Source organism: Vidua chalybeata, chromosome 7 (assembly GCF_026979565.1).
Source record: "Vidua chalybeata isolate OUT-0048 chromosome 7, bVidCha1 merged haplotype, whole genome shotgun sequence".
Classification (NCBI taxonomy): Eukaryota; Metazoa; Chordata; class Aves; order Passeriformes; family Viduidae; genus Vidua; species Vidua chalybeata.
The window spans coordinates 37,318,739-37,340,858 of NC_071536.1; the positions used below are offsets into that span (position 1 = coordinate 37,318,739).

The window sequence follows — 22,120 nt, forward strand, 5'->3', positions numbered from 1 at the left end:
CTTATTCCACCAGATTCCTCATTTATTGTTTTTTTTTTTTTTTTTTTTTTTTTTAAATAGATGGGGGTCGTATTTTTTAACCCTCACGGATGGGAAGCGTGTCTCACAAAAAGGTTTATGGCACCGTGGGCTGCCCGTGAGTTATGAGGCTGTTCCTGTCTGGCAGGGAATGAAAGAGCCCAGCATCTGGCAGAATGTGAGACCAGAAATCACAGAACTTCCCACTCGGAGGAGCCGGGGTGGCTGATGGATGTTGTGATAAAATGTCTCTCTTGACGTGTGAGGCAGGACAGTTGGAGGCCCCTTTCTGTCCAAATTTACGGGGTTTAACCAAACCTCCTGCCTGGAAATGTGAGGGGATCAGTCATTGTGCAGCACGCTGCCATGGCGTGGCAGGGATGCTGGCAATCCCTGAACATTCCTCTTTTGTCCCGTGTTTTAGGAGCAAACCTGAACTCAGCTCTGTGAAAAGGGAGGTCAGAATCCCCAGAATCTCAGGACACAGTCCAGATAATTTCTTCTTGCAAAGCCTGATCAGGATTCTCCTTACCCACATCCAGAGCTCAGTAAAGTTTATGGAACACTGTCCAATGCCTTTAGTGAAAAATGGGATAAAAATTCCCATTGGGAGATATTAAATATTAGGAATTCCCAGATATTTGCCCCTTCCCATTGGGAGGTATTACATATTAGGAATTCCCAGATGTTTCCCCCTTCCCATTGGGAGGTATTACATATTAGGAATTCCCAGATATTTCCCCCTTCCCATTGGGAGATATTGCATATTAGGAATTCCCAGATATTTGCCCCTTCCCATTGGGAGGTATTACATATTAGGAATTCCCAGATATTTCCCCCTTCCCATTGGGAGATATTACATATTAGGAATTCCCAGATATTTGCCCCTTCCCATTGGGAGGTATTACATATTAGGAATTCCCAGATATTTCCCCCTTCCCATTGGGAGATATTACATATTAGGAATTCCCAGATATTTCCCCCTCTTGAGTCACTGAGGGAGCTAAAATCCGGGTGTGAACTCCCTGTCTGGGCTTTCCAGCACTGATTTGGTACTTGGGGGTAAAATTATTGCTGTAGAGAGGCCTTGGCTGGAGTCATGAGGTAAATAATGATTCAAATTGCTGCATTTTGCTCTGTCAGGTATTTAAAGTTAAACCTCTTAACTTGGGAGCATTTTTCCTGTGGAGAACCCTTCTGCTGACAAACCTGGTCAGGTGCTGTTACCTAATTCTGTCACCAAACTCTTGTTCCCAATTTGCTTTTTCCTTGGTTTACCTCATTCCGTGGCACAACACTTCTTTATCCTTCAGGAAGAGTAGGAACAGTGGAATTCCTAGAACATGTTCCTGGTGGGTTTAATATTCTCTTTTTTACCAGTTCAGGAATAACAAACAACCTGCTGACTTGTCACTGACAGATTCTTTTTTTTTTTTTCTTTTAATGTGTGTGTTGGAATGACTCAAACAAACGAGTGAAAACTCCATTTTGCATGTGTCAACCTCCTCCTTTCCAAAGGTACCTCCAAATAAAGGCTCTTCACTTTCTCACATCGACTTCAGAAGGAAACATCTGACATTCCTCTTCAAAAAAGTTCTGATAGGAACAGAAGAGACCTGTGAGATGATCAAAGGGAGAGGGAGTTTGCTGAAATTCCCTGCCTGAGTGATGGAGCCATGAAACCTGTGGGTTCCCATCCTGCACGTCAGATTTCAGCCTGCAAAGAGCAGCCAAAAGCTGGCTTGGTGCACGTTGTTTGCATTTTTAGTTGTCAGGGTCTTCCAAACTGCTGAAAAAAGGAAAATCAGAGGGGTTAATCTGTGGGATAAATTAGGATTTTCCTCTGGGATAAATAAATCCTGATCAGAAAAAAATGGGATGGTTCCTGGTCCATATTGATGATTCCCTGCTGGATTTTTTTTTTTTTTTTTAATTTTAAATTCCTCTTACCTCCCTGACTGATGCACAACTTTGACAGCCCCAGGATCATTTAGTCGGAGTTGAATTAATATTTCCTTCCAACTTGTAGATGAACCACAAAAACCAAGAGATGCAGCAATGTGCAAACCATTTTCTTGAATTTGTAGGTTTTTTGTTTTTTTTTTTCCAACTCCACACAGCAGACCCAACATTTTGTGCTGTCTCCCAAATCTTTAGCTTTGACAGAAGGTACAAATCAGTGTCTGGTGTGTCTAACAAAAGGCAGCATCAACACATCTCTGCGTACTTGAATATTCAAATCCACATCTTTATTCATCGTTCCAGAGTCGCTCATCACCAGCTCTGGGGATGAATTTGGGAGCTCAGGAGAGGTTTCTCCACACAGGGACCAAGGAGAGAGAGCCCTGAGGTGATGCTGGGAGCATCATTTCATCACCCCGAAACTCAGCATCCCCTGGGAGCAACCCCAGCTCAGCTTCTCCCAGCCAAGCCTGAGCAGAAAGGAAAGAGGAGCCTCCTGGCTTTGCCCATCCTTTCTGCCCTGAATAAAACAACTTTTGGAGTGAATCAGTTTGAGGGAAGAAAGCCTCGGGGCTGAATGTTTAGCTGAGTGACTCAGTTTGGTGTGGAAAAGCAGCAGAAGGGCTGAATCTCCTTTTTAAAACTTTTCTTTTGCTGTCGTGCTCACTTTTTTTCACCAGGGAGAAGCTGCCTTCAGCTCAGCCCTAGGACCCAGTTTAGGCTCTGGGTGCACCAGTGGCTGCAGCTATTTCCCTGCTCCTTCAGGAGCCGTTTGGGAGTGAATGAACTCGTGGAAAAAATTGGCATTTCTCGTTAGCATGGGCTCTGGAGAGCTGATGAAGTGAGCGGGTTTGGAAAGGTCACCGAGGCAGGGTGGCTGCGGGCTGCGACTTCTCTTTTGTAGCACATCACTGCCTGCTGCGAGCGTTGCCGTCCCTCCAGACTTGCCGAGGATCTCGGGGAAGCGTCCGTGGCTCCAGAGCTGTCACCCTGCCAGCGACAGGGCAGAGGAAATGAAGGCACCGCTCCCTGGGGCACCGCGTGAATATTTATGGTGGCAGCGGGAAGGGTTTCATGGAGCTGCTCAGCCCCGGGGTGGGGGAGGATCTGGAGCTGATTTTGCTGTTGCTGTTTGATTTGCAAGCTGCCAGGAACCATCCTAAAAGCCAGATGAGACCCCTCGGTGCACATCAGTGTGACAGCCGCCCCAGCCGAGGGCACGCGTCCCTCGCCGGGCTGCGACAGCAGGGCTGGGGACAGCAGAGATGATCAAAACTCACTGATCACCCCAAAAACACGCCGGGGGCGAGGAAAAGAATCTGCTCAGATCAGCCAAGGAGCTGCTTGGCCAACCCTGAACTCTTGGGAGAGGGCTCATCTCTGGCACAGGGTGCCCAGAGCAGCCGTGGCTGCCCCTGGATCCCTGGAAGTGCCCAAAGCCAGGCTGGAGCAGCAGTGGAAGATGTCCCTGTCCGTGCCAAAGGATGGACTTCAAGATCCCAACCCAAACCATCCGGTGGCTTTCCGACCCCTCTGCTGCCCGTGCCCCCTCTCTGGCCCTCCCAGCCCTTCTCCTTGCCCGTGCATGCCTGTGGAGTGGTTTGAGCACTTGCCATTATTTAAATTATATTAAATTAAACTTGCCATTATTTCAACTGAGCCCAGCAGCCCCCGGCAGCAGCAAGAGCCAGCGCTGTGTGTTTGTGCACTGCCTGCTGATCGCCTGGGTCGCAGAACAGTGGGTTGCACTCACATTATTGCCTTTGTCCACGTTCCTGACCTTTTGCCTCACATATTGCATGGCCCGCGGGTGGAGGAAGGAGGATTAAAGGTTAAGAAACCTCTCTTGAAAGAGTTAGGATGCCTAAATGTTTAAAATGTTTCCTTTCCCCAGTAATTCCAATCTATATTAAAGCTAAAACCCTTCTGAGAGGTAATAAAACAGAGCAGTGGAGGAGATCATTGGGGAGATTAGGAAGAAGAGACTTAAGAGCTTACTCTTGATGCTTCTGGGTTTATACTTTGTTCTTGTTTTACTCTGTCAATCTCCTCTAGTGTTTCTCCCAGTGATTTTATTGTGTTTTTATGGAGCAGGGATGGTGCTGCAAACTGCCAGGGAAAAGCTTGTTGTCGTTGAGCGGAGGGGGAAGAACATTCCTTTGCACATTTTTCGGTGTTCCTGTTATATCTCAAATTTAGAAAGTAACAAGAAGCAGCATCCAGTTTTCATTAATGCTTCAGGGTTTGGTTTGTTTTTTTTTTTTTTTTTTTTTTTTTTTTGTTTTTTTTTTTTTTTTTCTTTTTTGGCACATGTGTTTTCATTTCCAGGCGTCCGAAGGAGAAGATGAAATTCCTCCTTCCCAGCCAGCACTGGAGGACACCAGGACCAGCAGATTCCTGGGATTTTGGTGCCAGGTAGGAGCCTGGTAACCTCCTTTGTGCTAAACCCAGCAGCAGTGGGAAGTACAGTGATGGTTTTTTTGGGACAAAGGGTCGTGCTGTGACTGCTTCCCTTATGTGAACGTTCCTCTTGACACAGCCTGGCTGGTGGCCCACATTAATTTGCTCCAAAAAAAAAAAAAAAAAAGAAAAAATGAAAAAATACATGATATTCACGTTCTTGGAGGAGTTGTGTGTTCCATCTGGATACTGCAAACCTGTGAATCCCGTCCAAATAACTCCTGTGTTCTCCTTGCTGGGTTTTTGTGCATCTTGTCAGTTAAATATATCCGAGAGCTCCCCAGGCAGGAGCGCGAGGGCGGCTCGTGCCCGTCACAGCCAAGGAATGCCCTTGGGAGAGGCTCCCATGGAGCATTTGCTCCCTGATTCAATCCCAGCAGTGTGGAATTCCTCCTGGGACGGTCGGTGTTGGCAGGAATTCCATGGAATTCCCACGGAAGCGTGTTTTGTCAGCTCGGGCGTGAGCAGGCCTCGGAGCTCTGGGCCTGGTGCTCGCTGCTGCGCTGGCACTGGGGGCACTGGGGGGTGCTGAAAGGCTCCTCTCCCTCTTAATTTCGGTGTTTCTATGGAAACAGATCCCCAACAGGAATCGTTCTTCCCTGCTTTGTCTCATCCTTTGCTTTGTCAGTGGGAAAAAGTGGAACCTGGGCTGAAAGCCAGGGCAGGCCGCAGTAGGTGTTGCTGTGGGAGCGGGACCAGGTCCTTGCTGCTCACAATCCTCCTCACTTCCAAATCAAACTACGTGGAAATAGGGACTCCAAAAGCTTCAGTTCTCACCTGGGAGATGATTTCTGAATTTTATTCAGAAAGTGACTCGTGTGACCATGGCTTCAGTCAGAGAGAGCATTGCCACCAGCTGGAAGGGAAGGAAGCTGCAGAGTTTTCCAGATTTCTCCTAACCCCCTGACCTGGAGCACCTCTAACTTGGGTTTCAGGAATAAAAACCCAAACTCTGAGCACTGTGCCATTATAAGAATAAAATATTCTTTTTTTTGGGAAAGAGAATTTGGATGAAAAGAGTTTGGGGCCTGGCCTGTGTATGTCAGGGAGATGAAAACCAGCAGCTTTTTGCTGTCTGAGGCATTTGGGTCTTGTCTTCATCACCACAAGAAGTGCAGGATAAGGAGGTGCAAGCTGGGGGTGAAAGCTGGGAAGAGAAATCCCTCTACAAGTCATCAGTGAAGCAGCTTCTTGGCAATAAAAACGTCAGGAATTGTTTTCCCTTTGGCGATAAAATTGAAAGTCTGGAGAGGGACCTGGACCTCTGGGGGCTGCAGGACCTGGTGCATCCAATGGGTTTGGTGCTTTTGAGGTACTTCTAAAGCTCCTGGTGGCTGTCACTCGGTGTCACAGCAGGGCCACAGGTTCCACTGTGCTCCAGGTGTTCCTTGTCTTCACTCCAAGGTGTCTCCACTGAGGGATCACGTTTTGCTTCATGCCTGTCTTGGTGAATCCTTCAGGCCCAGCTGTCCCAGCACCTGGCAGGAATGAGGAATAACTCCAATAATTTAGGTTGTTACTGGTCAAACTGGGCTGAACCTCAGGCTGCACCCAGAGAGGAGAGAGTGAGAAGGGAAGGAGGAGGATGGTGAGCACGTGGACAGGTTCAATCTCAAACCAAACAGGAGAGGCTCTCACAGCTTGGCTTGGGAATAATTCCCTTTTTGGGAGGTTACTCCTCTCTGTGGTGTCAGAGCTCAGGAAGACGATCTGTCCTGATATCTGTGACAGGAGGGAGAGCTGGCCTTGCCCTCCTTGTCACCCTGAGAAGGGAAAGCAGAACTGTCCAAGGATTTTGAGGCTTTTCCCAAATCTCCCCATGCAGAGCTGGGCTGGAGCCCCTGATGGGATCTCAGCTGGGTGTAACTTTCAAGTTCAGCACCTTGCTCTGCTCTGTGTCCCTGGTCCCATCGTCTCAGATCAAAGGGATACTTCACTAGAAAAATCTCTGCTGCTTTATTCACGCAGAAAAGAAAGAGTTAATCTTTATTTTTTTCCTCTTTTTTTAAGGGCCTGCCTTGCTGTAAGTTTTGGTATTTAAAATTAATGAAGAAAATGAGAAAATAATGTGGCTCAGATTACTCCTCCTCAGCTGTTTTGCTTTTTCTGGCAAATTGCTGCTTGTAGACGTCTGGCATTTTATTTCTTTTTGGGATTTTTTTTTTTTTTTTAAGCATTGACATCTCTCATCATGCTCTATATAACTCTTTCTCGGGAATTATGTGACGGGTGGATGGCCCCTCACTCCTGGTCCTGCTCCTCAGGGCATCCTTTTGCAAAGCCCTTCTCCCCCTCTTCCTTCCCTCCTCCAACCTGTGGGCGTCTGACTCAGAGAGCTGGAGACTCATTCTGGAGTTTTTCACGTGTAACTTCTCATTAATTAACTTGTGACTCAACATGTTCACATTAGAAAAGATGGAATTTGCAGTCTTGCTTTTGCTTTCCCTGTTTTTTGATGCCTCATGGGTGCGTGGTAGAATTCCTTTGGAGCCGGTAACATTTGTGGGATGGATCAAGCTGTGGTTTCCCCATCCCTGGAAATGGTCCAGATCAGGTTTGGAACAACCTGGCCTAGTGGGAGGTGTCCCTGCCCATGGCAGGGGCTGCAATGGGATGGTTTTAAGGTCCTTTTCCACCCAAACCAGTCTGGAATTGTCACTGTAGGGCTAAAGAAGGTTCTGGCACTGGACCCAGGCTTGAGAGGAAAAGATCTTCTGGAGGCAGTGAGGCTCTTGCATGAGTGCATCTACAGTGGTGGGAACCCCTCTGCCCATATTGCCCTGCAGGGTTGGCCCTGCCTCCCAAATTCTCCAGGTCAAAATCCTGGCGCTGAGCTGGCTGTGCCAGCGTGGTTGGGTTGGGCATCTTCCATCACACTGGACTGAGTGTCTTCAGTCTTGTTGTGGTGGGCATCTTCCATCACGTGGGGTTGGGTGTCTTCCATTACATTGGGCATCTTCCATCATGCTGGATTGAGTGTCTTCCATCACGTTGCGGTGGGCATCTTCTATCAAATTTGGCATCTTCCATCATGCTGGATTGAGTGTCTTCCATCACGTTGTGGTGGGCATCTTCTGTCATGTTGGGTTGGGCATCTTCCATCACGTTGGGTTGGGTGTTTTCCATTACACTGGGCCGGGCATCTTCTGTCATGTTGGATTGGGCATCTTCTATCAAATTGGGCATCTTCCATCATGTTGGGTTGGGCGCCTTCCATCACGTTTTGTGTCTTCCATCATGTTGGGTTGGGTGTCTTAAATCATGTTGGGTTGGGCATCTTACGTCACGTTGTCTGTCTTCCATCATGTTGGGTTGGGCGTCTTCCATTGCTTTGGGTTGGGCACCTTCCATTGTGTTGGATTGGGCATCTTCCATCACTTTGGACATCTTCCACCATGTTGGGTTGGGTGTCTTCCATTACATTGGGCATCTTCCATCACGCTGGATGAGTGTCTTCCATCACATTGCGGTGGGCATCTTCTGTCATGTTGGGTTGGGCGTCTTCCATCATGTTGTGTGTCATCCATCATGTTGGGTTGGGTGTCTTCCATCACATTGGGTTGGGCATCTTCCGTCACGTTGTCTGTCTTCCATCATGTTGGGTTGGGCATCTTCCATTGCTTTGGGTTGGGCACCTTCCATTGTGTTGGACTGGGCATCTTCCATCACTTTGGACATCTTCCGCCACGTTGGGTTGGGTGTCTTCCATCCTGCTGGGCGGGGTCTTCCATCAGGTTGGATTGGGGGTCTTCCATCATATTGGGCATCTTCCACTACGTTGGGTTGGGTGTCTTCCATCCTGCTGGGCTGGGTCTTCCATCACGTTGGGTTGGGCGTCTTCCATCAGCGACGGCTCCAAATTCCCACACGTCCCACACGCAGAAGGTCCGACCCCCCCCAGCTGCCAGACTTGCAAGTGAGGAGGTGTTGACGAGCGTGAGGGCTCCTGGCAGCAGCTGCTCAGTTCTCCTGAGGATTGGGAAGTGCTGGGTGTCCGGACACCGCCTCCATCGGAGCAGGGCAGGGCGATGGCGACCATCCCATCCCAGAAGGAGACACTTCCAATGGGTTTGTCCCATTCCTACAGCCACGCTTGAGCTCCTCAGAGGGTACCTCCCTCCTCGTGAACTTTAAATGTCCGTAAAACCCCCAGGTTTCTCTTTCTTCCGCTTTGCACTTTAGGAACCGTTGGAAAACTGAAGGAAAAATGGTTTTACCGAAGCAGTTGAGTTGAGCATCCAACTGCAAGCCCGGGGCCAAACCTCTGACAGGAAAAACAACTCCAAACCCTCCTGCACCCAAATAAGTCCATTAAAAGCTCCAAAGTTAATCTTTAACTTGAGCTCACAGGATTGGGGTCATTAAAGTTATTAAAATCCAGTTGTTGGAGGGCTGGGGGACTCCGTAAAGGAATCTGCGGCTCGGGGAGGAATTCTGCCCGGGAGGATTTCCTGGCTAATGCGGCTGTTGACTGGCAAATTGCTTTGCTGGCTGGGCGAGCGCTGGGATGCTTCCATATGGAATTGCTGCTGCTGCTGGAGGTGAAGGCAGAGAGTGGGAAAAACTCCCAATAATTCAACCCCTGTGTGGGATTCAGGCTCCTGGTGCGCTGTCCTGGCTATAAATATTAAACCTGGATTTGGGATGGGATTTCAGCGTGGCCTGCTGGCTCCTCTTCCCTACCTCATCCATCTCCGAGCTGGAGGGGTGGGCTGCAGGATGCTGCTCTCCTCTCCTTATCCATTTTTCCTCTCCTTTTCCATATTTCCTCTCCTCCCATTAATCATTCTAATGGCAAACTGGGGGAAAAGGAGTTTAAAAATCCCTATTTGTCTACAGGAACACGGCAGAACCAGAGCCAGCTCTGCCCCACAGTGCCTAGGGGGTGGAAAAGCTCTGGATTTTGGGATCTGGGGGATGAAAGATCCCACACCACTCCGTGTCTGCAGGGAGGTGACTTTCCAGGGTCACAGAGTGCTGGATTTATTCCTTTGAGGGCTCTAAACCCTCTTTGCAAGGGGCACGTTTGAGTTACGAGTTGCAGCTCCACCGAGTCCCCACGTCTGGGCAGAAACGATCCCCCAGCTCATTGTAAATGCAGGCAGGCCTGCAGTAAATGGGATTCAATTAGCAGGAAAAAGCTCGGAAAACCAGAGTTGCTTTGCAGTTAGGAAGGCTGGAAGAGGGGGAGGAGGGCAAGCCTGGGGTTGCTGAGCCAGACCTGGTGCCTGATTCGTGCTGCACTGGGGAATTTGCTCTGGTTTGTATTAAATTTTAGATTATGTGAGGTTGGAACTGAGTCTGACTGATTTAAGTTGTACCAGTTTCAAGTCCCAGCTCTGATAACTTTAAACATTTCTTGCCAGGCTGCCAAGCACTCTCCTGTTAGACAGGAGGTATCGCCTGGTAATCTTTCCCTTCGTGAGAAAAATCATCTATTAGACCAAAGTTTTTCACTATAAAAACGTATTTAATGTTATTTTTTGAGCGGCCAACAAGTTTTTTTTCAACCTGCCAACCACTGCTGTGGCTGCCTCATCCCTGGAAGTGTCCAAGGCTGGGTTGGACAGGGCTTGGACAACCTGAGGTAGTGGAAGATGCTCCTGCCCATGGCAGGGGTGGAACTGGATGGGCTTGGAGGTTTTTTCCCCCCTAAACCATTCCACGATTCTACAATTTGGAGTTTTCACTGAAAACACAAACACTTCCAGCCAATACATTTTATAACCCCCAAAGTCACTTCATTTATTGGAAGGCCTTTTCAGAGAGGGGAAAAAAAAAAAAAAAAAAAACCAAAAAAAAACATTGGAAGAGCTTTGCTGGCCAAACCTGAGAAAAAGTCTGTGTTACTTAATTCCCTTGCAGAAATGTGTTTAGTTCCACAAATGCAAATGTGCCGGCGCTGCAGGTGTGCGAGGGGGTGATAAGTGCTGTTCACACACTTAGTAGAGCAATGTGGAAATAAATGACCACATTCCCGATTATTTGAAACTCCTGACGGATTCCTTATGGAACGGAAACAGCCAGTCCAAATAGACTCAGCCCTGAACTCGTGTTTAATGGATGAAACTCCGCGAGGTGCTCGAAAATGCAAAATCCCACGCGTTTGAACGGAAAAGTTACAACTTTGCAGCCAGGAATTCTAACAATTGTTACCCAGGGCTGGTCTCCTTCCTTTTCCCATCCGTGTCCAGGCTGCTGTGATGGATGCACCTCATTCCCAGGCGGAGAGCATCTCCAGCAGGAATGAAATCCCCCCCGTACTGGCAGAGCGCAATCATTAGGCTGATTTTCCTCCATAATGAGGTGTTGTGGAGTACAGCTCCATTGAAAAGCCTTTAAATAATGTTAGCATTGAATATAATAACCTTCCAGGGAAATCAAATCCCTCGCCGCCTCTGGTTCTGCCTCTGAAAGGGAATCAATTTTCTTTGCCTGATAGCTTTCCCCAGCACTTAACACGGATGGGGGAAGGCACTCATTGTGAGGGTTGCCCAGGAATTGCCTTCTGAAGGTCAAATCTTGGGAAAAAAAAAAAAAAAAAACGAAGGAAAAGAAAGGAAAACAAGGTTTGGTGACCCCTATCCTGATGGGAAGGACCTGCTGCAGCTGCTTGGGTGGGGAGAGGGGCTGGAATGCTCATGGTAGGGTTGGTTTGTAGGTTTTAATTATAGAGACAATGAGTCTGTGTGTGTGTGTCTTCCTTAAAATTCCAATCAGGAAGGCAATCCTAGCCTGGATTTGGGCTGGGTGGCTCTTTGGGTGTCCCTGGTTTAGCTGCAGCCTCCTTGGCTTGCACAGTCCGAGCCAGCTGGAGCATCCAACGCGTCGCTTCCCTCGCTTTGGAGACAAAGCAAGGCAAGGAATAAATCCAAATAAACCCAGCATTCCTGGCTGGCTGCTCCGCGGCTTCGCAGGGAAATTCCCAGCAAAGTGCAAAATCAGGGAGCCCTTTATAATAACACACTGAATTCCCCTCCTTGTGGAGCATCCATGTGGCTGTTCCCTGGGTTTGCTCCACTCTGCCGCTGTGAAAATCAGGAATGAACATTTTGGGGTGAAACCAGGAGTGTTCAGGCCACTCTCAATTCCTGTAGCACAACCCCCAGGAGGTCAGGATGGATGAGCTTCCAAGGATGACAGGAGGCAGGATTTGGCCCAGGATGGATCCTCTGCAAAATGTAGAGCCCAGGGATTGTGCAGGACAGGGAATGAAATGTCAGAGTGGGGGTTCAGGTACTGAGCGGGGAATTTACCCAGGAAAATCCCAGGAATTGTGCAGGACAGGGAATGAAATGTCAGAGTGGGGGTTCAGGTACTGAGGGGGGAATTTATCCAGGAAAATCCCACTGGGATTGTGCAGGACAGGGAATGAAATGTCAGAGTGGGGGTTCAGGTACTGAGGGGGGAATTTATCCAGGAAAATCCCACTGGGATTGTGCAGGACAGGGAATGAAATGTCAGAGTGGGGGTTCAGGTACTGAGCAGGGAATTTACCCAGGAAAATCCCACTGGGATTGTGCAGGACAGGGAATGAAATGTCAGAGTGGGGGTTCAGGTACTGAGGGAGGAATTTATCCAGGAAAATCCCAGGAATTGTGCAGGACAGGGAATGAAATGTCAGAGTGGGGGTTCAGGTACTGAGCAGGGAATTTACCCAGGAAAATCCCAGGAATTGTGCAGGACGGGGAATGAAATGTCAGAGTGGGGGTTCAGGTACTGAGCAGGGAATTTACCCAGGAAAATCCCAGGAATTGTGCAGGACAGGGAATGAAATGTCAGAGTAGGGGGTTCAGGTACTGAGGGAGGAATTTACCCAGGAAAATCCCACTGGGATTGTGCAGGACAGGGAATGAAATGTCAGAGTGGGGGTTCAGGTACTGAGGGGGGAATTTACCCAGGAAAATCCCAGGAATTGTGCAGGACAGGGAATGAAATGTCAGAGTGGGGGTTCAGGTACTGAGCAGGGAATTTACCCAGGAAAATCTCACTGGGATTGTGCAGGACAGGGAATGAAATGTCAGAGTGGGGGTTCAGGTACTGAGCAGGGAATTTACCCAGGAAAATCCCACTGGGATTGTGCAGGACAGGGAATGAAATGTCAGAGTGGGGGTTCAGGTACTGAGCAGGGAATTTACCCAGGAAAATCCCACTGGGATTGTGCAGGACAGGGAATGAAATGTCAGAGTGGGGGTTCAGGTACTGAGGGAGGAATTTACCCAGGAAAATCCCACTGGGATTGTGCAGGACAGGGAATGAAATGTCAGAGTGGGGGTTCAGGTACTGAGGGAGGAATTTATCCAGGAAAATCCCAGGAATTGTGCAGGACAGGGAATGAAATGTCAGAGTGGGGGTTCAGGTACTGAGCAGGGAATTTACCCAGGAAAATCCCACTGGGATTGTGCAGGACAGGGAATGAAATGTCAGAGTGGGGGTTCAGGTACTGAGCGGGGAATTTACCCAGGAAAATCCCACTGGGATTGTGCAGGACAGGGAATGAAATGTCAGAGTGGGGGTTCAGGTACTGAGGGAGGAATTTACCCAGGAAAATCCCAGGAATTGTGCAGGACAGGGAATGAAATGTCAGAGTGGGGGGTTCAGGTACTGAGCGGGGAATTTACCCCGGAAAATCCCACTGGGATTGTGCAGGACAGGGAATGAAATGTCAGAGTGGGGGTTCAGGTACTGAGCAGGGAATTTACCCAGGAAAATCCCAGGAATTGTGCAGGACAGGGAATGAAATGTCAGAGTGGGGGTTCAGGTACTGAGCAGGGAATTTACCCAGGAAAATCCCACTGGGATTGTGCAGGACAGGGAATGAAATGTCAGAGTGGGGGTTCAGGTACTGAGGGAGGAATTTACCCAGGAAAATCCCACTGGAATTGTGCAGGACAGGGAATGAAATGTCAGAGTGGGGGGTTCAGGTACTGAGCAGGGAATTTACCCAGGAAAATCCCAGGAATTGTGCAGGACAGGGAATGAAATGTCAGAGTGGGGGTTCAGGTACTGAGCAGGGAATTTACCCAGGAAAATCCCACTGGGATTGTGCAGGACAGGGAATGAAATGTCAGAGTGGGGGTTCAGGTACTGAGCAGGGAATTTACCCAGGAAAATCCCACTGGGATTGTGCAGGACAGGGAATGAAATGTCAGAGTGGGGGTTCAGGTACTGAGGGGGGAATTTACCCAGGAAAATCCCAGGAATTGTGCAGGACAGGGAATGAAATGTCAGAGTGGGGGTTCAGGTACTGAGGGGGGAATTTACCCAGGAAAATCCCAGGAATTGTGCAGGACAGGGAATGAAATGTCAGAGTGGGGGTTCAGGTACTGAGCAGGGAATTTACCCAGGAAAATCCCAGGAATTGTGCAGGACGGGGAATGAAATGTCAGAGTGGGGGTTCAGGTACTGAGCAGGGAATTTACCCAGGAAAATCCCAGGAATTGTGCAGGACAGGGAATGAAATGTCAGAGTAGGGGGTTCAGGTACTGAGGGAGGAATTTACCCAGGAAAATCCCACTGGGATTGTGCAGGACAGGGAATGAAATGTCAGAGTGGGGGTTCAGGTACTGAGGGGGGAATTTACCCAGGAAAATCCCAGGAATTGTGCAGGACAGGGAATGAAATGTCAGAGTGGGGGTTCAGGTACTGAGCAGGGAATTTACCCAGGAAAATCTCACTGGGATTGTGCAGGACAGGGAATGAAATGTCAGAGTGGGGGTTCAGGTACTGAGCAGGGAATTTACCCAGGAAAATCCCACTGGGATTGTGCAGGACAGGGAATGAAATGTCAGAGTGGGGGTTCAGGTACTGAGCGGGGAATTTACCCAGGAAAATCCCACTGGGATTGTGCAGGACAGGGAATGAAATGTCAGAGTGGGGGTTCAGGTACTGAGGGGGGAATTTACCCAGGAAAATCCCAGGAATTGTGCAGGACAGGGAATGAAATGTCAGAGTGGGGGTTCAGGTACTGAGCGGGGAATTTACCCAGGAAAATCCCACTGGGATTGTGCAGGACAGGGAATGAAATGTCAGAGTGGGGGTTCAGGTACTGAGGGAGGAATTTACCCAGGAAAATCCCAGGAATTGTGCAGGACAGGGAATGAAATGTCAGAGTGGGGGTTCAGGTACTGAGCGGGGAATTTACCCAGGAAAATCCCACTGGGATTGTGCAGGACAGGGAATGAAATGTCAGAGTGGGGGTTCAGGTACTGAGCAGGGAATTTACCCAGGAAAATCCCAGGAATTGTGCAGGACAGGGAATGAAATGTCAGAGTGGGGGTTCAGGTACTGAGCAGGGAATTTACCCAGGAAAATCCCACTGGGATTGTGCAGGACAGGGAATGAAATGTCAGAGTGGGGGTTCAGGTACTGAGGGAGGAATTTATCCAGGAAAATCCCAGGAATTGTGCAGGACAGGGAATGAAATGTCAGAGTGGGGGTTCAGGTACTGAGCAGGGAATTTACCCAGGAAAATCCCACTGGGATTGTGCAGGACAGGGAATGAAATGTCAGAGTGGGGGTTCAGGTACTGAGCAGGGAATTTACCCAGGAAAATCCCACTGGAATTGTGCAGGACAGGGAATGAAATGTCAGAGTAGGGGGTTCAGGTACTGAGGGAGGAATTTACCCAGGAAAATCCCAGGAATTGTGCAGGACAGGGAATGAAATGTCAGAGTGGGGGTTCAGGTACTGAGCAGGGAATTTACCCAGGAAAATCCCACTGGGATTGTGCAGGACAGGGAATGAAATGTCAGAGTGGGGGTTCAGGTACTGAGGGGGGAATTTACCCAGGAAAATCCCAGGAATTGTGCAGGACAGGGAATGAAATGTCAGAGTGGGGGTTCAGGTACTGAGGGGAGAACATTGCCCAGGAAAATCCCACCGGGAAATCGTTTTTCCCCATAAAATCCCAACTGCAGAGTGTCACCATAATGCGCCCTAATGACAGGGAGTGGGGGGAGCTTTAGAAAGTGGTTTTAAAAAAAAGCTCTGGAATCCATCTGGATTCTCTTAGGAACAAGCAAAACTCATCAGGGACCACTTCAAAGCCCATTTCCTCCTGCTTAAATGATCTCGTGTGTGCCTGCTGCTGCATGGACATGGCTCCATTAGGGATGATTTTTGACTCTGCCTAATCTGAACAAACTGCACGATATTCCAGGAGTGATTTCCAATTTGTTGGGAGCCCTGGTTCCTGCAGACAGCCTGGCTTGGCTTCGGGGGTGGATACAGGGGGGAATTCACAGCCCTCCTGCTTCACGTCCTGCCCAAAGGCTTTGGAAAATGGAATTTACTGGGGGTTTTTAGGAGGTATGGCACTGTTATATTTATAACAATTTTTTATATATATATATACCAATTCCAATTATATATATTTATATTTACATTTACATTTACATTTACATTTATATTTATATTTATATTTATATTTATATTTATATTTATGTTTATGGTTAGTATTTATGTTTAGTATTTATAGTTATAGTTATAGTATTTATCTATATCTATATCTATATCTATATCTATATCTATATCTATATCTATATCTATATCTAATTATATCTATATTATATCTATAGTTATCTCTATATATCTATATCTATATCTATATATCTATATCTGTCTTTCTATAAATAGTGTATATGTATGTATTTTACCTATAGGCCATAAAAATTGATAATGGGGGGTTTATATCCCCCAAAACTTTGCTAGGCGAGAAAAAAATCATAACTGGGGGGGAGTTAAAACCCCCAAAACTTTGCTGGGCCATCAAAATTCATGTTGTGTGGATGCTTAAAGAAATCAGGTTTTCAGGGAGCTGAAGTTTGTTCTGACTGGAAGTGAAGCAAAGTTGTGTGGAGAATGAATTTTTAAAGCAATTAACGGGCCAAACAATTTTTTTTTTCTTTAGTGTCAACCTAAATAATTTCCTTATATCCTAGAAGAGCTCTGGAGGGGAATTTTGGGTTGGTGTTTAGCATCTTTTTTTTTTTTTTTTTTTTCCCAAGTGGATCAATTTTGCCACCTTGGAATGAGGCATCGGGAGGAAACATTCTGAATCTGCTAAATTCAGAATTCACATCTCATCCCTCCCAAAACGCTGCTCTGCTAATTTTAAATTAATCCCTAAATTTGTGCTCCACAGAAGGGAAACAAGTGGTAAGAACAGACTTGAATTTCTGGCTGAGAATTTAGAGCTGCAGCCCTGGGGAGGAGCTGGAAGGTGCCAATGGATCCTAGGGAAGCACCAGAGGTGACACCTGGGACATCTTGGAGATGTTTTGCACATTCCCTGCCCCTTTCCCACACAGATTCAACCTCTCTCCTTGGCCAAATCCCATTTAGTAAAACAAAAACAAAACAAAACAAAAAAACCAACCAAAAACAAACAAACAAAAAAACAAAAAACAAAAAACAAAAACAAAACAAAACAAAACAAAACAACAAAAAAAAACCCAAAAAAACCCAAAAAAAACCCCCCAAAATAACCCCCAAAAAAGCCAAAAAGCAAAACCACCCACAAAAAACCAAAAAAACAAAAAAACCCAAAAAAAACCCCAAAAAAACACCCCCCCCCCCAAAAAAAAAAACCAAAAATAAAACCACAGTAGCACAAAGCCTGTCTTGAAATCCACACGGTGATGAGGGCATCCCTGGAAAAAATCTGAAATAATCCACTGAAAAATTCCTGTATTTTCAATGAGGTGTTTCAGGTGTTGTTTTAGGCCTGGATATTTGGTAATTCTGTGCAGACAGAAAAAAAAAAAAAAAAAAAAAAAACCAAACCAAACCAAAAAAAACCCCAAAAACAGCAAGAACAACAACAAAAAACCCTAAAAAAATCCAAACCACCAAAAAAAAAAAAAAAAAAAAAAACAAACAAAAAACCCAAATAAAAAACCCAAAAAACAAAGCAGGGGTGAGATTTCCCACAGCTCTTTTTGCTCAGTGAAGGGAATCGAAGATGAAACATTTACAATGTGCCACAAATCAATATCAGCCTGGCGAGGCTTTGACACGTTCGTACCTTTTCTGAAGGAGTAAAGAGGATGGGAAATACATGGAAAAACAATATTCCAGAGCACAGACACCTCTGTGTGTGATCTGATGGGCAGTGAGGGATGAAACCCCAGCTGGGAACGCGCCAAGCACCACCTGAAAACAAAGAATTCCCAGCTCAGAGGAACCAGCTCCCTGTGGGCTCCCTTTTATTACAACAAATGATACTCGTGTTTTATGAAGTTCATTTACCCGACAGCTGAGGAGTGAGGTGATTTTTATTTTCTGGCTTATAGAGAATACAGTTTTATTTAAGTATCTGAATAGCCAAACCATGGTGAGGGCACGTAGCAAAGCCTCCCATCTCCAGGTTTTTTCCGTGGGCACAGCTGGGTGCAGGGTGTGATGCCAAGGAACACACGGCAATGAATAAAATGTGGGGTTTTTTAGAACATGTAGCTTAAAATATAACTCTTGCTCTGCTGGTTTGCTGTAAAAAAAAAAATGGGGTTTTCCACAGTTTGAAATCAGCCAGGGTTTTGACAAGGGTTGGGAGGGATTTTTTGGCAAATTGATGAGGTTTAACAAGGCTTTGACAAAGAACTAAGGAAAAAGACTGGATGTGGCACTTGATGCCGTGGCTCAGTTGAGGTGTTAGGGCACGGTCTTGATGATCTTGAAGGTCTCTCCCAGCCTGAATGATTCTGTGAATTCTGTGAAAATCACTGGGTTTGGCTCAGATTTGGATTTGCACAGAGAGCAAGGACACACAAAGACAAGGACATTTTGGCAAGAGCCAAATCCCTGCTCTTTTGGCCCCCTGCAAACCCCAGGTGGGAGCTGCTGACCATGAAGCAACTTTTGGGAATGATGGAGAGGAGGGAGCAGATCCTGCTGCGCTTGATGGAGGAAGGCAGGGGGAAGAAGAGCTGTGGGCAGGGTCTCAAATGCTCCTCAGTGTCCCATAAACTCTGATAATAATTTAATTAATCTAGGGAAGATAATTACTTAATTAATTTAGGAAGGATTCCCTGGGAGGGTGGGTCCTGGCACAGGGTGCCCAGAGAAGCTGGGGCTGCCCCTGGATCCCTGGAAGTGCCCAAGGCCAGGCTGGAGCAGCCTGGGATGGTGGAAGGTGTCCCTGCCCATGGCAGGGGGTGGATTGGGATGGGCTTTAAGGTCCTTCCCAACCCAAACCATCTGGAATTCTGTGATCCTATAATATAATGGAAAAGGCTGGAAACCGTTGCGAAGTTCGATGGAGCTGCCCCGTGCCTGCTTTTCCCTTGGGATTTTAATTCAGGGGATCCTGGGTCTCACAGAACTGGTTTGGTGTTTTAAAGGACAGAGAATTCAGGCGGCTGTGGTGCGTGTTGGGAATTTCCAGCATCCCTCACCTCCCTGTGACATGAGTAATGCACTCATTTAAATAAAGCCACGATGGAAAACGTGATTCTTAGGGAAAGCAGGATCTGCGTGGATGGCATTAAGCCCCTCTGATTTACCCACATTACTTACAGAAAAATGGAGTCTGAAGAGCCCAGGGGAAAATGAAGGTGTGATTTCCTCAGCTGCCACTCCTGGGCTTGTCCTCTGTAATTTCAAAAGGCACAAAACCACTTCAAATTCTCCCACAATCGCCCGTCTTTGTCTGCTGTCGGAGCCGCCTGTGGCTCATTACGCTCCATCCTCCTGGCTTCCCTGCAATCTTCGGGCTGTGTAGCCCTGGAATAACGTAATCCAATTTTCTTTGTTGCCATAAAGGCCTTAATTACGGCTTCACGGGATGTTGTAAGCAGAACACGTCGGGTTTTCTTGTGTGTCAAAGCTCCAGATCCATCAGTGTCCCTGGGCTGTCGGAAGCGCTCGGATGGGCCGGAGGTCACGAGATGTTGGAGCCCTGGCTGCTGAGAATTCCAGATTTTCTGGGCTGCCAGGCACTGACCCCCAGGAGAACACTGCATTCCACCTGGAGGCCGTGGAGAAGGTTCCAAAATGGAATGGCAGAACTGGGATTGTGGGTGGGGAGTTTGGATAGAAGTGTGTGATGTCACAGGGTGGGAAACTCAGAGTTTAAGGGTTTATAATACAGGAATTGATATAAAGCAAGAGGGAGGTTTTAGGATGGAGGCTGGACCTTCTTTACCTTCTTCTTCTCCTTCTTCTTCATCTTCTTCTCCATGGGTTTGGGTGGTTTTGTGTAATTGGATAAAAAAGCCCACATTGCGGGCACAGGGGGTTGGTTATTGGGTTAAAAATAAAAATAATTCAGGTGTCATTTCTTAATTGGACAGTTTATCCTTAAAAGGCCTTGTAGAGAGAGATAAACCTCCACTTTTAGTGTGTTAGAGTGAAGAGATGTAGAACTCAGGGTTTGTGAGACTGTGACAGAGATAAGAACTGATAAACACCTGAGTCCCAGCAAGAAATCCCATCTCACGATTTAATCCCAACCTTGGCAGAAAAAAAGAAGAAGCAAATCCACAACATGTGGGCTGAATTTATCCAGCACCAGTTTTCCTCCAGGAACACAAACTATCAGCTGGCTTGGAATTTTTGCCTTTCTCTCCAGGTGATTGCTGCAGGAATGTGGTGATAATGTTATTCCCACGTGGATTTTTCCTGTTGGCTTTTGCAGGAGGAGTTTTCATTTTGCCCAACCCTGTGTGGTTGGTGACCTTAGAGTGAGCAGGGGCCAGCTGGAGGTGTGGCAAAAGTCACCCTGGTCACTCACAGCTTTGCCTTATTAACACTGGGCTTGTGTCTGAAGAAAAAAAAAAAAAAAAAAAAAAGAGAAAATCACATTTTTTGATGTTATCCAGGGAAATTTGGATTTTCCAGGGAAATTTTTTATCAGAAATTCATTTTTCATTGCAAAGCTGCTGTTTGCTGGTGTCCTTGCGTGATTTCAAGGTGTCCTTGTGTGATTCACCTCCCCAGGAACAGAGGGGATGGGATGGAGCCAGGATTTGGAAGTGTCTGCAGCCTCTGGCATTTTTGGGATCAGGAGGATCAGCCCCAGCCAATCATGGAATCAAGAGAATCATGGAATGGTTTGGGTTGGAAGGACCTTAAAGCCCATCCTATTCCACCCCCTTCCACAGGCAGGAGCACCTTCCACTGTCCCAGGCTGTTCCAGTCTGGCCTGGAAATGGATCCAGGGCCGAATGTTTTCCCTGTGGCTGTGGATTTGTGTGAATTCCCAGCATTTTGTGTCCAGCCTGGCTGAAGACAGGAGGCAGGAATGTGCAGGGAATGCTGTCCTGGGATGTGCTCCTGCTCCACCTGAGCATTGCCAAGCTCTGCTGGGATTGGGCTGGGAGCTCTGGGTTGGGTTTCTGCTGGAAAAGCGAATTAAATCTCTTCTGTTTTGGATCATTCCCAAAGTTTCTTTCCAACCACAAAGAACCTGAGCTTATTCCACCCATCCAACCTCCAGTTTGCCCAGGCTGCCTGAGGGTGGGATTTATCCTCCTGTGAAATGTTCCTTTGGGATTTTCTAAAAGGGTTTCCAAATGAAAGCTGAGCATAGATTATAGCTCTTTCCCAGGTTTCATCCCTAAATATATTGGGAATTATTTTATTTCCCCAGAAATACCGTTTGCCTGGTGTGTAGATGAGCCCGGGGAGCCCTTTTAGGAATGTCCTTCACAAAGGGAATCCAGCTGGGTGTGAAATGAGCCCTTTTGTCCATCAGGAATGCGGGATGGGGGTCGGGATCGATACATCCCTGCCTCTGGAACAGCCCGGCCGCAGACCTGCAAACAATGGGAGCAGAGGTTCAAAAGATTCCTGCTGGATGCAGCCAATGGCAAATAATAATCACCATTTTAGCAGATTAAATTGCTCGTGTTTTAGTGCTTCAGCTGCAGCCCGGAGCCGGGAATGGTGCCCTTGGATGTCGTTCCTCTTATCCTAAAACCTCGCAATAAAATCCCAGCTCCATGCAAATTCCAAACCTTGGGAATCTTTGTGGGCAAGGCTCTTCCAAGTGGTGTTATCCGTCCTGGGAATAACCTGGGCAAAGCAGCCCCCCGTGGCTGGTGGCTGCTCCCTGCCCTCAGATCTTTTTGTCATTTCAAATCAATTAATCCACATTTCTCCAGCTCCTAATTCCTTGTTCTGGAGTTGATGTTCCTTTTCCTGCAGCTTCTGCTGTTTGCCAGCATTTATGGCCCAATGCAGGAAAGGCAAAGCTCTGTCTCCAGCAGGGAAAACACCCAGTGTTATTTGCATATATGCAAATCGAGTGACTTTGCAGAAATTTCGGGAATGGGAATAGCTTGTGGGGCTGGAAAACTCAGTGTCAGTGGGGAAAAAAAGAGGCTGGGATCTCCTTTGCTCCACATCCCCTCTCCGTTTGGAAGCCAATCCATATAAAAGCTGCCATAACTGTTCCCTCTGAAAAAAAGAAAATAAAAATAAAAAAAAGAGGTTGAATTGTGGTGTTTGCGCTGTTTGTTTTTCCCTGAAAAACCCATTTTATTTTCCCATTTCATTGCCTTGCAGATGGAGAAAGTCTCTTTGCACAGAGCATTCACTCGGCTTCGAACCACAGCCTTTGTGCCCTCCCAAGTGGAACTGCGTGAAATTCCTTAATCAAATATTCCCGGAAAATGTAAAACCAGCTCCATCACTATTATTTCTCTACTTACACAAGTAGTTTTTGGAGGCTGAAAAG

At 47.2% G+C, this 22,120-nt stretch overlaps 1 long non-coding RNA gene across 1 annotated transcript; it reads right to left on the reverse strand.

Moving 5' to 3' along the window:
• Positions 1–17,699: 17,699 nt before the first annotated feature.
• LOC128790914 (uncharacterized) lies at positions 17,700–19,384 on the reverse strand. The gene is made up of 2 exons (XR_008431899.1): positions 18,958–19,384; positions 17,700–17,929 (listed from the first exon to the last, which is right to left on the reverse strand). It is a non-coding gene; the product is annotated as an uncharacterized LOC128790914 (long non-coding RNA).
• Positions 19,385–22,120: the final 2,736 nt, after the last annotated feature.